Here is an 18,841-nt window from a genome sequence, read left to right on the forward strand (position 1 = left end):
ACTCTCCCAAATGCTTAGTACAGAGCACTGCACACAGCAAGTGCTCTACACATATGATTGACTGACTGACTACAGTCAGAGGGACCTGGGTTCTAATCCTGACACTGCCACGTTCATTCATTCAATCGTATAAATCACTTAATTTCTCTGTGCCTCAGTTACCTCATCTGTAAAATGGGGATTAAAACTGTGAGCCCCCCGTGGAACCACCTGATCACCTTGTAACCTCTCCAGCACTTAGAACAGTGCTTTGCACATAGTAAGCGCTTAACAAATACCATTATTATTTATTGAGCACTTACTGTGTGCAGAGCACTGTACTAAGTGCTTGCACTGTACTAAGCCACTTGTCTGCAGAGTGAGCTTGGGCAAGTCACTTCACTTCTCTGTGCCTTAGTTAACCTCTTCTGTAAAATGGGGTTTTAGACTGTGAGCCCTATGAGGGATAGATGCAGTGTGGCTCAGTGGAAAGAGCACGGACTTTGGAGTCAGAGGTCATACGTTCGAATCCTGACTCCACCACATGTCTGCTGTGTGACCCTGGGCAAGTCACTTCACTTCTCTGAGCCTCAGTTACCTCATCTGTAAAATGGGGATTAAGATTGTGAGTCCCATGTGGGGCAACTTCATCACCTTGTATCCCCTCCAGCGCTTAGAACAGTGCTCTGCACATAGTAAGCACTTAACAAATGCCATCATCATCATCATTATTATTATTATTATTATATTGACCGTGTATCTACTCCAGTGCTTAATACAGTGTCTGCCACATAGTAAATGCTTAACGAATATCAGAAAGAAAAAAAAGTGTTGTATCTACCCCAGTTCATATGGGACAGGGACTGTGTCCAACCTGATTTGCTTGTATCCACCTCAGTGCTTAGTTCTGTGCATGGCACATAGTAAGCACTTAACAAATATATGTATAATAATTCTATTTATATTATAACTCTATATATTCTTATTAATGATGTGTATATATCTTAATACTTTTTATAATGATGCCACTGATGCCTGCTTACTTGTCTTGATGTCTGCCTCCCCCCCTTCTAGACTGTGAGCCCGTTGTGGGCAGGGATTATCTCTATTTGTTGTTGAATTGTACTTCCTAAAAATATACAATATAACAATATAACAGATACGTTCTCTGCCCACAGCGAGCTAACCGTCAAAGCCCACATGATGATTGGAAGCATAAAGTAGTCACAGAACAGACATTATTAGCCCTTTGGATTTTGGTAGTGGGGACAAAACGTTGGTTAATTTTATTCTTTTGAACAATTTGGAATCCAAATGAACCTCATCCCTTTTTACTATCCTCCTGAAAATGAGCAAATTTGTACCCTTTATTCAGTTACTCTATCCTATATTTAGAAGAAGGTGTTCTGGAAATCTGAAGTGCTTTCCAGCCCTACTTCCAATCAAACGATTTCATTCAAAATGAGTTTAGAAGTGAGCAATTAACTTGAATGGCCAACGAATTCTTATTCTAGATCCATGTTTACCTATTATCATTTCTCAAAATGTTCCTGAGAATTCCATGTTGGGGTAGGAATATAGCCTATATGTGTTACTAATCGCTCAAAATTATTATATGGATCCACAGACGATATTGGGACCAGTTATTTCTCAGTCACTCGGTGACATTTATTGAAGTCTTGCTGTGCAGAGGTGAAGAAATTGAAATACCAGAGTGGAAAATCATTTCATAGAGAGCTGTCTTGAAAGCTGATTTTCTTAGAAAAGAAATAATTTAATAGTTGTGGCCTGGGAGTCAGGGTTTTAATCCCAGCCCTGCCACTCATCTGCTATGTGACCCTAGGTAAGTCACTTAACTTTTCTGCACCTCAGTTACCTCATCTGTAAAATGAGGATGAAAACTGTAATCCCCACATGAGACGTCATGGACTGTGTCCAACCTGATTAGCTTATATCTACCCCAGTGCTTAGTACTGTGCCTGGCACCTATTAAGTGCTTAATAAATACCATAAAAAATAGTATGATTATTCTGGAGAGATAAAGTGAACACTCATTTAAATTTTTTTTTATAGAATTCTTCCTATACACAGGCAGACTTCAGCTCCCAAATTTCATATTTTCCTCTTTAGACATTTTTTTTCTAAGACAATCATGACTGTTTCCTTGAAAAACACCCTTGGAAATTTTATTCTATTTGTACATTTGGATGGGCTTGCAGTTGAAAAAGCTTATTGCAGAGACATTCACAAGGGCCTTAATCAAATCTAATTACAAACTGGAGAAAGATTCCACTGTAGCAAGCCAACTGTTAGTTACGCCAAAATGCCATTGTGTAGGGGGAGATACTATGGTGAAGTGATTCATTTGTGCTGAGCTTAGGAAAGACATTTCAACAGGATATTTCCAAGACCCAGGCAGCTACTAAATCTACCACTCTCACAAACAAAATGGATAGACCTAGGGTTCATTGCTTCTGGATAAACAGCTCCTTTAGTTAATGCTGCAGTGGGTTCTGAGAAGAAGACAGAATGTTTTAATGTGGGAAATGGAGTCTTCTGCATGTCTGCTTTGGAGAAAAGAATGTGGTTGCTAAAATATTACTTTGTGAACTTCCTGTTCTGTATTTCTATAGTTCTGCGTTCACAAAAGGCGGAATTGTTCGGTGACTTTTCCAGACACGGATGTTGTAGCTCGCACTACTGTAGGGAAATGTTCTTCCATCTCTTCATCCAAAGACTCTACTTTATGGTGACATATTATTGACTAGTCTGTATTTGCTCTATCTGCTCCCCAGTAAACAGGTATTATGGGAAAAATTCACACAGTACTAGTTCACCTGATTTGTCTATATAATAATGATGGTATTTGTTAAGCGTTTACTATGTACAAAGCACTGTTCTAAGCACTGGGGAGGTTACAAGGTGATCAGGTTGTCCCACGAGGGGCTCACAGTTTTAATCTCCATTTTACAGATGAGGTAACTGAGGCACAGAGAAGTTAAGTGACTTGTCCAAAGTCACACAGCTGATGGTGGAGCCAGGATTTGAACCCATGACCTCTGACTCCAAAGCTCGTGCTCTTTCCACTGAGCCACACTGCTTCTCTGTCTTCTTCTTCTATATTACCAAGTTGCTTTTTCTTGATATTTTGGGGCAATTTTTTTCCTTGAGAAAATTCTGATTGGTTTGTGAAAATGTAATGAACATGGTATCTAGCAAATTGATATACACGTTCTGAAAATTCAGAAAATCACAGGTTCACACCTGTGTGATTTTATGATTGTGATCCAGAGCTTTTCAATAATGCTTAGTTGTTTCATCCAGGTTGCCAATATCAATCAATCATATTTATTGAGCGATTACTGTGAGTACAGCATGGTACTAAACTCTTGAGAGAGTACAATATAACAGAATTGGTAGACATGTTCTCTGTCCACAAGGAGCTTACCGTTTAGACTAGCTTTTAGTGTGTTTATTTTGATATTAAAGTCACTTAATTTTTAATTAGTATTCAACAACAGAATGTTGATTAACATTAGTAATAATAGCATGCATGTACCTACAGGGCACTCAGACATTTTAGGAAAATAGGTGAATCTACACCAGATAAACTCAAGATTGGTTTGAAAAAAAAATCATCTAGTCCACAAGTTTTTTTAGGATCCTAACAGAGTCTGGCATGTGAGTTAGATAACTATCTGTGACTAGTACAGGGAAATTTGCTTCTACTGTTTTATGTCTCAGTTCCATGCAGAAGGACTGAAAACAAATTAGATTCGGGTTGTGTAGTTGCTTTCTTGGTAGGTGGGGTAGCAGCGAGGCTTAGTGGCTAGAGCTCCGGCCTGGGAGTCAAAAGTTGTGGGTTCTAATTCTGGCTCTGCCACAGATCTGTTGTGTGATCTTGGGCAAGTCATTTAACTTCTCGGTGCCTCAGTTACCTCAGCTGGAAAATGGGGATAAGAGTGTGAGCCCTCATGTGGGACAGGGGTGATCAGGTTGTCCCACGGGGGGCTCACAGTCTTCATCCCTATTTTACAGATGAGGGAACTGAGGCACAGAGAAGTGAAGTGACTTGCCCAAAGCCGCACAGCTGACAATTGGCGGAGCTGGGGTTTGAACCCCTGACCTCTGACTCCGAAGCCCAGGCTCTTTCCACTGAGCCACGCTGCTTCTCTTCCCTCTTCTCACTGCTCTGCTAGCCACTCCCCCTTCTGCACCTTCTTCCCAGATGTCTCTCAAAAGAAGGTTTCCCACTTGTTCCCAGTTCTGCCTGCCTCCGGGGGTCTTGGGGTGTGGGAGGTGAGTCCCCATCTGGAGAGGTGTGCATCTAGCTTTATTTCTATTTATTTTGATGACTTGACACCGTCCCCATGTTTTGTTTTGTTGTCTGTCTCCCCCTTCTAGATCGTGAGCCTGTTGTTAAGTAGAGACCGTCTCTATATGTTGCTGACTTGTACTTCCCAAGCGCTTAGTACAGTGCTCTGCACACAGTAAGCGCTCAATAAATACGATTGAATGAATGAATGATTAACTTTTATGTACCCCAGGGCTTAGAACAGTGCTTGGTACATAGCACTGATCAAGTACCAGCAATTGTTATTATTAACTGAGCCTCCTCATTGGTTCAGAAATCAACATGATTGCCAGCTGTTGCCCAGATTGCCAGCAGCTCTGTGCCAATCCAGTCATTCCCCCGGCCATCCCTTCTTCCCCCGCCCCCCGTCAACTACCTCTCTGTCTCTGTGGTTGGGGCTGATGCTTGGTTTGCCCTAGTAAGATTTGACTGAAGAAAGGCATTTCCTGCAAGAAGTTCATCTTCAAAAGCTCTGGTGATGATAATGATGATGATGAACAAATTATTGTGCTCACTATGTGCCAAGCACTGTGCTAAATAAATAATAATTGTGGTATTTGTTAAGCACTTACTATGTGCCAGGCACTATACAAAGTTCAGGGATAGATACGAGTTTATCCAGTTGGACAGTCCCTGTCCCACAAAGGGCTCACAGTCTTAATCCCCATTTTACAGATGAGGTAACTGAGGCCCAGAGAAGTGAAGTGACTTGACCAAGGTCACACAAAAGAGAAGTGGCAGAGCTGGGATTAGAACCCATGACCTTCTGGCTTCCAGTCCCATATTCTATCCACTACACCGGCTGCTTCTTTAGGGTGGATACAAAGTAGTCAGATCAGGCAGTTTCTGTCCCAGCTGGGGCTCATTATTCTAAGAGGGAGGAAAACTGTAAGTTCTTTGTGGGCAAAGATCAAGTACACCAACTCTGGTGCATTGTTCTTTCCCAAGTGCTTAGTTCAGTGCACTGCATTCAGTAAGCGCTCAATCATTGATTGATTGACTGGAAAACAGGTATTTTTTTTTCCCATTTTACAAAGGAAAATACATGGGCTCAGAGATTTGCACAAAGTCACACCTCAGGCAAGTGGTGGAGTCATTCATTCATTCAATTGTATTTATTGAGTGCTTACTGTGTGCAGAGCACTGCACTTAGCGCTTGGAAAGTACAATTCCAAGAGAAGCATGAGAAGCAGCGTGGCTCAGTGGAAAAAGCCAGGGCTTGGGAGTCAGAGGTCGTGGGTTCTAATCCCGGCTTCACCACTTTTCATCTGTGTGACCTTGGACAAGCCACTTAACTTCTCTGTGCCTCAGTTACCTCATCTGGAAAATGGGGATTAAGACTGTGAGCCCCACATGAGACAACCTGATCACCTTGTATCCCTCCCCAGCACTTAGAACAGTGCTTCGCACATAGTAAGCACTTAACAAATGCCATTATTATTATTATTATTATTATTATTATTATTACAATTTGGCAACAAAAGTCGAGTCTAGAACCTGGGTCTTTTGATTTCCCGTCCCGTGATGTGTCTATATCCTTGAAAACCAGTGACTGTGATCACTGATACGCTTCCGGTGTGAATTAAATAATATTTACTTGTTTCTTATGCAGTCTATGTAAAAGGGGTTTAAATGTTTAAAAGTAAGCATCTGAAAGAAAGATAGCTGGCAATTCTTAAAACGTTACCCTTTACCCATAGGATAATTATGTACATTTTGCAACCCAAGTGCCGCTGTATTTACACGAATTCTGTCTTTCCTGACTTGAGTGTATTTAACTCTATGGCCTTATTGTTTCATTACTATCAGTGGTTTTATGTCATTTTTTTTTTTTTTTACTCTTGAAAAGAAAAAAACAACTGTGAGAGAAGCAAGAAAGCTCTTGAGGTTTAAGGATAAAATTGTATTCTCCTGAGCACTTAATACAGTGCACATGGTAATAGCTCAATAAATACCACTGATTAATTGGTCCAGCTAGAAGTGTGTAGCAGAACATCAAATCCGACAGGGTCTAGCAGTTTCATTCAGTTATCATTATGTACATATTTATAAATTCATGTACATACCTATAAATTATGCACATATCTATAAATTACTTAATCATATTAATGTCTGTCTGTCTCCCCCTCTAATTAGTCAGAAGGACCTGGGTTCTAATCCCTGCTGTGCCACTTGTCTACTCTGTGACCTTGGGCAAGTCATTTATTTCACTTCTCTGTGTCTCAGTTACCTCATTTGTAAAATGGGAATGGACTGTGAGCCCCATGTGGGAGATGGACTGTGTCCAACCTGATGACTTTTTACCTACCCCAGCGCTTAGAATAGTGCTTACCAAATACCTTAACAAATACCATTATTGATTAATACCAGTATTAAGAAGTACCATTTTTTTTTAAATGAAGGAATGAGGGAACGGAAGAGCCTGAGAAGACATAGATGATGGGCAGCCAGAGAAAGTTATATAAGTAATAGTAATGATAATAATTATGGTACTTGTTAAGCGCTTACTAGGTGCCAAGCACTGTTCTAAGCGCTGGGGTAGATACACATTAATCAGGTTGGACACAGTCCCTGTCCCACATGGGACTCACAGTCTTAATCCCCATTTTACAGATTAGGTAACTGAAGTCCAGAGAAGTTAAGTGGTTTGCCCAAAATCACACAGCAGACGTGTGGTGGATTAGAAGCCAGGTCCTTCTGACTCCCAGGCTGGTGCTCTATCCAAGAATGATGGTGTCTATTCAACTCTTTCTTTTACAAGCCCAGTTCTAATTGTATTAAGATACAAAATAATCAGATCAGACATAGTCCTTATTCCATACGCGGCTCACAATCTAAGAGGAAGGGAGAGTAGGGATCTTACAGTTGAGGCAATGGAGGCATAGAGAGCTGAAATGTCTTGCCTTGGGTCACTCAGGAGGCAAGTGGCAGAGCTGGGACTTTATGTCTCTGATTCCCGGACTTATGTTCTCTCCCTTTGCCCATGTTGCCCCCTTTCACGAGTGAACCAAAGGATCAAACAATGGTAAGACACACAAGCATCCATCAGCCTCTCAGAAGACAGGTATAGCTTAGTGAAAAGAGTCTGGGACTAAGAATCAGGAAACTTGGAGTCTATTCCTAGGTCCATCACTTTCCTGAAGTGTGAGCTTGGACAAGTCACTTAACTTCTCTGCACCTCAGTTTTCTCATCTGTAAAATGGGGATTAAATAGCAGCTCTCCGTTTCTCACATTATGATTCCCTTGTAGGACTTGGACGGTGTGTTGCCTGACTATCCTGTAACTACCCCTGTCTTTCCCATCATTGTAGGCAACACCATTACCTTCCCTTATCTCACAAACCCGGAACCTTGGCAATAGCCTCGACTCCTCTCTCTCATTCAACCCACAGATTCAGACTGTCAGCAAATCCTGTCATTCTGCCTTTGTAACATCGCTAAAATCCACCCTTTCTTCTCCATCCAAACTGCTACTATGCTGATCCAGGCACTTATCACATCCCACCTTGACTACTGCATCAGCCTCCTCACTGATCTCCTGTCTCTCCCCACTCCAGTTCGTACTTCACTCTGCTCTCCAGATCATTTTTCTAAAACGACGTTCAGACCACATCTTCCCATTCCTCAAGTATCTCCAGCTGTTGCCCTTCCACCTCCACCCAGAACCAAAATTCTTTACCAATGTCCTTAAAGCACTCACTCAGCTCGCCTCCTCCTACCTTACCTCACTGATTTCCAACTACAGAACAGCCCCCTCTTACATCAATTTACTGATCCTACCTCCATCAAGTGCTTAGTACAGTGCTCTGCACACAGTAAGCGCTCAATAAATACGATTGAATGAATCTTATCTCACCCTCGACCTCTCACCCAAGTCCTCCCTGGGACATGGAACTCCCTCCCACTCTATGACAGACCACCACTCTGTCCCCACTTTCAAAGCTTTATTAAAATCACTTTTCCTCTAAGACCTTCCCTGATTAAATCATACTTCCTCTCACATCTGTGTCACCTGCGCACTTAAATCTGTACCTTTGAAGCACCTGTCATTCATTCCACCCTTTCCCCACCCTCACCCCACAGCAATCTGATTAACTTGTATCTATTCCAGGGCTTAGGACAGTGCTTGGCAAAGTGCTTAACAAGTACCTTAATTATTATGTACCCATCCATAATTTATTTGTTTTAATGTCTCACTACCCTTCTAGACTGTAAGCTCCAAGGGGGCAGGATATACATCATCTAACTTTATCGTACTCCCCCCAAATGCTCAATAAGTGCTCTTCACAAAGTAAGGGCTCAATAAATACCACTGATTGATATCCAAGCACTCAGCACAGTGTTTGACACTCATAAGCACTTAATAAATACCATCATTATCATTTCCTAATCTCCCTCATCTAGAAAGGCTATATCTAGCTGATCAATTAGAGAGAGGCATTTACTCATGTCTGGCTAAATGTCTCTTGATTAATTACGTTTCTAAACGGATTTGAAATGTTCAACAGACTTTTGGGAAAGTTCTGACTTCCAAATTTCCTCCTTTCATTCAATCTTTAAAAACAATCTGTATTTATTGTAACCAAGATAGCATGTAATCATTAAAGAGGCTTGTATTTTATAGCACGGTAAACCTCATTTTAAAAATTATTGGTACAGTGACCAACTACGAGAGACTGCAAATCATGACACATAGAGAACCCATTCGTGCCAGGGTTGAAAAGCCATAAATGTCCACTCTACTGGGTTAGTTTCACTAACGTATGGAACAATAAATAGTTTTCTCAGTGAAAACTCATGTAAACTCCTCGCAACTGGCTAATTACAAAAATAATGATGTCAGTCGTTTTACATCGCAAATATGCAGCCTGCCATACTCAAAGCATGAGGAGTGCAGATCTGCTGATAAGGTTGGGGACTGAAGTTGAGGTTAGATGAATGTTTAACATGTGTGACCAAGTGGGAGGAAACTGTGGTGAGACAGGGAATGAGAGAAATAATTCACTTAATGTCTGGTGTGATGACGACGAATTTCTTTGGTAATGATTTCTGTGTTTTGTGTAGGTTATGAGATTTTTTTTCCTTGCTCTCTCGCTGCTCCTCAGAAATATGTCCTTTGGCTCCGAGTAAGTGGTGATCATTTCAATTTGGCCACTATTAATCAACGGAGGCATTTCTAATTCTTTCCCAGCCACAAACTTTAGTGAACCTTTGGAGGGTTTCAGAAGGCCATGGTGAATGCAAGTGGGTTTCCTAGCAATTAGGGAACAGGCCAGACCCCCTAACTCAATGACAGCTGAGTCAGGGACTCAGTTGACACCCGACTAGTGACCTGAGACTTTGGTGCTGTCTACACGGCAGCTATTACAAGTTAATATGGTTCATTACAATGGGAAAGCGCTCAGGAAGATGTCGGATTCAAGCAGGTATTTCAACCCAGGTTTTATGGAGGGCTTCATTCATTCATTCAATCTTATTTATTGAGTGCTTACTGTGTGCAGAGCACTGTACTAGGCACTTGGGAAGTACAAATCGGCAACATATAGAGATGGTCCCCACCCAACGACGGGCTCACAGTCTAGAAGGAGGAGACAGACAACAAAACAAGTAGACAGGTGCCAATACCATCAGAATGAATAGAATTATAGCTATATACACATCATTAATAAAATAGAGTAATAAATATGTACAATATACCCAAGTGCTGTGGGGAGGAGAAGGGGGTAGGGCAGAGGGAGGGAGTGGGGGCGATGGGGAGGGGAGGAGGAGCAGAGGAAAAGGGGGCTCAGTCTGGGAAGGCCTCCTGGAGGAGGTAAGTGCTCAGTAGGGCTTTGAAGGGAGGAAGAGAGCTAGTTTGGCAGATGTTTGGAGGGAGGGCATTCCAGGCCAGAGGTAGGATGTGGGCCAGGGGTTGACGGCGGGACAGGTGAGAATGAGGCACAGTGAGGAGGTTAGCAGCAGAGTAGTGAAGTGAGCGGGCTGGGCTGTAGAAGGAGAGAAGGGAGGTGAGGTAGGAGGGGGCAAGGTGATGGAGAGCTTTGAAGCCTATTATTATTAAAGACACTTAGAATGGGGAGGGATCTTATTGTCTTCTTTTCAGAGAGTGAAAGCAGACAGAGGAGGACGGTAATTTCTTTACAGTGAGCAGATTATTTTAGTAAAAGTCTCCCCAGCAAACTCCCATTGCGTTGGCCTTCTTGAAGACCAAAGAACCCTCAATATGCATGAACTCATAGTTGAGCCAGAAAACCTTGGGGAATCAACGGGCCAGAAGAAAGAAATCTGGCCTAATCAGAGTTAGCAGTTCACTTGTCTTAAAATGTTTGTGAATTGTCAAAAAACAAAGTTAATACAAAAAGGATCCATTCTGTCCAATCAATCAATCATATTTATGGAGTGCTTACTGTGTGCTGAGCACTGCACTAAGTGCCTGAAAGAAAACAATGAAACAGGGTTGGTAGACATGCTCCCTGCCCACAAGGGACTTACAGTCTAGAGGTGGGAGACACATATCAAAATAAATTACGGATATGTACATAAGTGCTGTGGAACTGAGGTTGGGGTGAAGGGTACAAATCTAAGTGCAACAGTGATGCAGAAGGGAGAGGGAGTAGGGAAATGAGGGCTTAGTTGGGGAAGGCCTCTTGGAAGAGATGGGATTTTAATAAAGCTTTGAAGCAGTATGGCCTAGTGGCTAGAGCACGAGGCTGAGTGTCAGAAGGACCTGGGTGCTAATCCCGAATCCACCACGTGTGTGCAGTGAGACCTTGGGCAAGTCACTTCATTTCTTCGTGCCTCAGTTACCTCAACTCTAAAATGGGGATTAAGACTCTCAAATTGTACTTTTCAAACACTTAATACAGTGCTGTGCACACAGTAATTGCCCAATAAATACGATTGAATGAATGACTATGGGCCCCATGTGGGACAGGGAATGTTTTGAATCCTATTTGCTTGTATCCACCCCAGTGTTTAGGGCAGTGCCTGGCACATAGTAAGCACTTAACAAATTACCATAGTCTGAAGGTGGGGAGAGTGACAGCCTGTCAGATATGAATGGAGAGAAAGTTCCAGGCCAGAGGCAGGATGTGGGCCAAGGGTTGACAGTGAGGTATTTCCAGGCCCATTTCCAATTCTTTTGCTGCTGTCTTTCACCTGACAGCTATCTGGAGCATTTTGATGCTTTTTCCCACTACCCCAGTAGCAACATCCTTCTTCAGTAGTTTCCCAAACAGTCTACCTGTCTCCGTCTGCACCTTGACTCTCCCTAGGGCTTCCAGTTGAGAAATAGGATCTTTCCCTAGAATACACAAGACATAAAGCTGAAAGTTTGGCTCTTCCTCCAAAGCTAGTCTTGAAGAGTCAGGTCATATACTTGAATCAGAAGGGAGAGACCATACGTGAGTGACACCTCTAGAATATCTCCTGGCTTTCTAGACCAGACGTTTCTCCTCATGAACTAGTTTTGGCAGATGGTAGGAACTGAGGAAAGAGGTTTCTTACTTAAGAGCTGAGGAATTCCCTCCGTCTGGCCTGGTCCCAATATCATAACATTCAGGAGGAGATGAAGACCTGTTTCTGGCTTCGGCCTAACTTCTGAGCCTAAACGAGATAGCTTGGAGCCACTCCCCAATCCCTCTAGCGATTCTTTGTCCGTCTGTCAATCAAAAAATATTTCTATTGTGCGCCCACACTGATCGTCTCAAATTATTCACGTTAAAGAAAGACACAGTTCTTAACTGCCAGGAGCTTAAAATCCTTTATGGGAAACATCAAAGCTGAAATCAACATGAGTAAAACTATACAAAATAATTGTGCGATTGAATTTTAATCTAATCTCTCTTAATGAACCCCTAAATGTTACAGGGGAAGACGTTAATTTGGCGGTTCAATCAATCAGTGCTATTTATTGAGAGCTTACTGTGTAAAGAGCACAGTACTAAGCACTTGGGAGAGCACAATAAAATTGGAAGACACCATCCCTGCCCTCAGGGAGCTTATGATGGGTTGGTAGATAATTATCATTTTTGTCAATTAATATTTATGAAGTGTTCAGCCAGGGTTGGACTACCACACAGGGATTTCAGGCTTCTCTTCGGGGGTTCATTGGCAGGGTTGACTTCAGACTGTAAGAAAGATGAGCCATTCCCTCGGGGTGCCACTTGCCGGGTCCTCCCCAAGACGGCCACCACTGCTGTGGGCCCAGGGGCCAAGGCATCATGGAAAATTGTCAACATCCCAAATAGGGTAGCCTGGTCCTTTGAACAGCACTCTGCTAGACAGTGTACTGAGTACACTGTACTCAGAATAGAATAGTATCTATTCTATTCATTTTATTTTGTTAGAATGTTTGGTTTTGTTCTCTGTCTCCCCCTTTTAGACTGTGAGCCCACTGTTGGGTAGGGACTGTCTCTATATGTTGCCAACTTGTACTTCCCAAGCACTTAGTACAGTGCTCTGCACACAGAAAGCACTCAATAAATACGATTGATTGATTGATTGATTGAGTATAAAGTCAAAGCCCTACCCTTTATGGATTTACATTTAAAATAGCAAATGAAAAACTAATGAAAGTGGCATAGTGTTTACTATGTTTGAGTTCTCTAGCAGATACAAGATATCCAAATTGGGCTCAGTCTCCATCTCACACAAGCATGCGCGGTCTAAGAAGGAGGTCTCCACCACCTTGCCCTCTCCTATCTCACCTCCCTTCTGTCCTTCTCCAGCCCAGCCCGCACCCTCCGCTCCTCTGCTACCGCTAACCTCCTCAATGGGCCTCATTGAGAAGCAGTTTGGCTCAGTGGAAAGAGCACGGGCTTTGGAATCAGTGGTCATGGGTTCAAACCCCGGCTCTGCCAATTGTCAGCTGTGTGACTTTGGGCAAGTCACTTAACTTTTCTTGCCTCAGATACCTCATCTGTAAAATGGGGATTAAGACTGTGAGCCCCCCCTTGGGACAACCTGATCACCTTGTAACCTCCCCAATGCTTAGAAAAGTGCTTCATACATAGTAAGCGCTTAATAAATGCCATCATTATTATTCTCGCCTGTCCAGCCGCCAACCTCTGGCTCACATCCTACCTCTGGCCTGAAATTCCCTCCCTCCACACATCTGCCAAACTAGCTCTCTTCCTCCCTTCAAAGCCCTTCAAAGCCTCACCTCCTCCAGGAGGCCTTCCCAGGCTGAGCCCCCTTTTCTTCTGCTCCTCCTCCTCTCCCCATCACCCCCACACCCTTCCTCTGCCCTACCCCCTGCCCCTTCCCACAGCACTTCTGTATATTTGTACATATTTATTACTCTATTTATTTTATTAATGATGTGTCTATAGCTATAATTCTATTTATCTATTTTGATGGTATTGACACTTCTCTACTTGTTTTGTTTTGTTGTCTGTCTCTCCCTTCCAGACTGTGAGCCCGTTGTTGGGTAGGGACTGTATCTGTTGCCGAATTGTACTTTCCAAGCACTTAGTACAGTGCTCTGCGCACAGTAAATGCTCAATAAATATGATTGAATGAATAAGGGAGATTAGGGTTTTTTTATTCCCCATTTTACAGTTGAGGAAACTGAGACACAGAGAAGTTACGAGACTTGCCCAGGGTGATACAGCTGACCAGTGGTGAAAACAGAAAACCTCAATCAATCAATCAATCAGTTGTATCTATTGACTGCTTACTGTGTGGAGAACATTGTATTAAGCACTTGGGAGAGTACAGTATAATGGAGTTGGTAGACACGGCTCCTGGCCACAACGAGATTACAGTCTAGAGGGATGAATGTAGGAATTCTATTCCCTTGCTCTTTCCTCCCTGCCTCCCTAAAGCAAATACACTGCAATTTTGTTGTTGTTTGTGTTATTGCTAATTTTTTAGGGGGTGGTGGTGGTGTGAGGGCATTTTGGTGTGCTTGCTCTGTGAGATTCCATGTGATGAAAGATTTTCTGAGATGTGCTGACAAAAATAGCATGGAGCAGGGAGTGAAACCGAGATTATGTAAACTTCATCCCTTAAAGGTATTTAAGAAAAAAGTCATATATACTGTTATATGCCACATATTATAATAATGATAATAATAATAATAATAACAAATACCATATTGTTACGTGCTTACAATGTGTCAGGAACTGTACTAAGTGCTGGGGTAGATACAAGCTGATTGGGTCAGACAACATGTGCTTCCTCCCTTCATCGAATACACTGTATTTGTCATAAGACATGCCTGATAGAATAAGTAAAAAAGGATTCAAAAATATATTCCAACGTTTATCTTTATCTCCATCTAATTGTGGCCAGTGGGTGAGGCGTCAGGAGATTCAAATTTTATCTTATACTTCTGAATATTCCCAAAGACCTTAGGACAGTGTTCTGCTCATTGAAGAATCTCTCTCTCTCTCTCCTTCTGTGTCTCTAACCTACTTAAATGAAAACACACACATATACACACGATGATCATACTTCCATTTTTTTTAGCCTTGGGACCTTATATATAGCCACTACTAGGGATTCCCTTTTTAAATACTTAACTGATGCATGCTCATTCTTCATTTGAAGATTACTGCAAACCTAAACAAGCAGAACAGACATTCAAGGGTGTGCATGTATAACTCAGGCATCAAAGAACCCATTTCTACTGACCATGTAAAGCCGATTTCTAGACAAAACACCTTCAGGTGTAGGCTAATTGCTCTCCCCTACTTCAGAACACCTCCTCAAAGAAGCCTTCCCTGACTGAGCCCTCCTCTCCTCTTCTCCCATTCCCTTCTGTGCCACTCTTACTTGCTCCTTCATTCACCCTCCCTCCCATCCCCACAGCACATATGTATAATCTGTTATTATTTATCTATTTATTAATTCATTTATTTATAGTCTTGCCTGTCTCCCCCTCTAGACTGTGAGCTTGTTGTGGGCAGGAATGTGTCTCTTTGTGGTTACAGTGTACTCTCCCAAGCACTTAGTACAGTGCTTTGCACACAGTAAGTGCTCAATAAATACGATTGAATGAATGAATAAATGAATGAATATAAATTCAGTTTTCACCAATCGAGAGACATGTCCGGTCCTGTGCACAGCACTCTGCTGGACAGTTTACTGAGTATGAGGTCAAAGCCCACCCTTTATGGGTTTCCATTTAAAATAGCATATGGCAAACTAATGAAAATGGCATAGTGTTTACCATGTGCAAGCATTCTAGCAGAATAAAGATATCCAAATTGGACACCTTTTCAGATGTTGTCTCCGTCTCAGACAACATGTGCAGTACAAGAGGGAGGGAGATTAGGTTTTTGATTTCCCATTTTAATAATAATAATAATAATAGTATTTGTTACATGCTTACTATGTGTCAGGCACCGTAATTTTACAGTTGAAGAAACTGTAACTTCCAGAGAACTGCTTTACTCCTCCACAATCGCTGCATGAAGTTTAACCATCTGGCCTTCCTGATCACAGTCTAGAATATAATCAGTATTACCCAAATTTTCAGAGCCTTTTCCTATGCGTCACAGAGTGTTCCATTGGTGGCATTTCAAGGCCAGTGGCTGCATCCCCAGGTTGTGAGAGATAAACACAAGAGTTGGGAGGATGAAGGAGTAACACCCTAATAGCCATTCGCTGAGACACTTTGGAGCCAGGAATGGAATCTAGCCCTGTGGGCTCCTCTGTCTGCCCTCCAAATTGATCATCCAGTGAACTTAGCAGAGTCACAATGCCCATTACCCTTCTGAAATTAAAGCTGAGCAAGGCAACCCCAGAAACGGGGGGTGGGTACTGTCCTTCAGAAGCTTCCTGGAATTAAAAAATAGTTGTCCTCCAGTATGGACCATTAAACTCAAAGTAACACCATATTGTAGTTCGCCAACTTGATGTCTTTTTTAGTGTCTACTGATGGGATTTGTGGAGAGGGAATATGTCTGTATATAGTCATATTGTACTCTCCCAAGAGCTTAGTACAGTGCTTCTCACATAGTAGGTGCTCAATAAATATGATTGAATGATGAATTCATGAATTTACTAAGCATTGACTATGTGCTAAGTACTAGAGAAGATATACAGTTATATACAACCCATAGTACACATGGGACTCATAATTGGTCTCATCCCCATTTTACAGATGAGGAAACCGAGGCCCAGGTAAGTTGTCACTTGCCCAAGAACACAGAGCAGGCAATTGGGAGAGGTGGGATTAGAACCCAGGTCCCCTGTCTCCCAGGCCCATTTTCTTTCCACTAGGCTATACTTACAAAAACAAAAGTTGGGTCTGTGGCACCCATGATAAACAAGTCACCTGGGTTTTGGAAAAGATTAAAAGAATAAAGCCATGGGGTTTTGGGACATGCCCTGACTTCATGATGGAAGTTGAAAATCTTGACCTCTTTGAGTCACCTTCCTTCTCCCAATTAAGAAGGCATAGGGAGTGATGTAGAATGCATGGGGCTTTCTAGGGTATCACTAGGCCCAGAAGCCACCTTGAAAGGAATAATAGCCAAATTCACTCACTCATATTTACTGAGCAGTTACTCTGTGCAGAGCACTGTACTAAGCACCTGAGAAACCGTTTTTCCTCTCCTCCTCCCCATCCCCCCACCCTACCTCCTTCCCCTCCCCACAGCGCCTGTATATACATTTGTACAGATTTATTACTCTATTTATTTTACTTGTACATATTTACTATTCTATTTATTTGGTTAATGATGTGCATCTAGCTTTATTTCTATTTATTCTGATGACTTGACACCTGTCCACATGTTGTCTGTCTCCCCCGTCTAGCCTGTGAGCCCGTTGTTGGTTAGGGACCATCTCTATCTGTTGCCAACTTGTACTTCCCAAGCGCTTAGTACAGTGCTCTGCATACAGTAAGTGCTCAATAAATATGAATCAATGAATGAATATAACAATAAACAGACAGATTCCTTGCCCACATTGAGTTGTTCCTGCAGCCAAAGGATACCTGAAGTATATCAATCGGGAAAGCAGTGTGGTCTAGTGGATAGGGCATGGACCTGAAAGTCAAAGGGTCCTGGTTCTAGTCCCAGCTCTGCCCCTTGTCTGTTGTGTGACCTTGGACAAGTCACTTAACTTCTCTGGGCCTCAGTGTCGTCATCTATAAAATGGAGATTAAGACTGTGAGTCCCATGAGGGACATTGACAGTGTCCAATCTGATTAGCTTGATCTACCCCAGTGCTTAGAACAGTACCTGGCACATAGTAAGAGCTTAACAAATACCACTAAAAAAAATCAATCAGTGGTATTTATTGAGTGCTTACTGTGTGCAGAACACTGTACTGAGCGCTTGGGAGAGTACAATGTAACAGAATTAGCAGACCCGTTCCCTGCCCGTAATGAGTTTTCAGTCTAGAGATGTTTGCATAATGGATGATGAGGATTGAGTCTTCCTCTACTGGAAGCAAAAAAGCTCTCACATTTTTTATGAAACAACAAACAACTCATGATTTACAAGCAGACTTGTCTGCTGTTCCATTCTGGTTAATCCTCCCCATCATCTCAGGCTAATCATCCGCTCAGCCTCCTCAACACTCTTGTGTGCTCATCTCTTGTTTTGTTTCTTATTGATTTATTCATCCACTTACGTTTCAGATTTTTTTTTGTGTGTCTCTTCGTGTGTTCTTTATATTGTGTCATATTCATCCATTTATGCCTACTGGTCCTCCGATTAGATTGTAAACTCCCCAAGGGCTGAGATTATATCCTATGCTTGTCTATGTACCCCAAAGTCTCACTTTGACTCTTGGTAAACCCTGTTGACTAATGATTCTGCTGATCTAGACTGTAAGCATTATGGGCAAGGAAAGTGCCTGTTAATTCTGTCCTATTTTACTCTCCCAAGTGCTTAGTACAATACTCTGCACATAGTGAGTGCTCAATAAATACCATTGATTGATCGATCATGTTAACTCACAAATTTCCTGGGTCTTTCTAGAACATCTCCTATCTCAAAGTCTTAGCAGTGATGACTTGCTATGGACACAATGCCAGAAAACTCATAATGTCTTCAAATTAAGCAGGGACTTTATAGCTCCTCATGTATCCATAATCTTGGGGAGGAAAGGTGTGTGAACAATTGGGAGCACATTTGTGATCTGTAGAATGGCTGGCCCCTGAGATTCTCCCATCCTCCAAATCAGTAGCACCATAATCTGAACCTAGCCTTTATTATTATTATTATTATTATCATCATTATTATTATTGTGGTTTTTGTTAAGTATTTACTAGGTGTCAAGCACTGTTCTAAGTACTAGGGAACATACAAGATAATCAGGTCAGACAGTCCCTTTCCCATTCAGGGCTCATAGCCTAAGTGGGAAGGAGAACAGGGATTGAATCCCCATTTTACAGAGGTAACTGCAGCATAGAGAAGTTAAGTGAGTTGCCCAAGGTCACACTACAGGTGTGTGGCAAAACTGAGATTAGGACCCAGGTCTTCTGACGCTCAGGCCCATGGTCTTTAAACTGGGACATGCTGCTATTCAAAGAACTTCATGTTGACTGGA

Source organism: Tachyglossus aculeatus, chromosome 12, assembly GCF_015852505.1.
Source record: "Tachyglossus aculeatus isolate mTacAcu1 chromosome 12, mTacAcu1.pri, whole genome shotgun sequence".
NCBI lineage: Eukaryota > Metazoa > Chordata > Mammalia > Monotremata > Tachyglossidae > Tachyglossus > Tachyglossus aculeatus.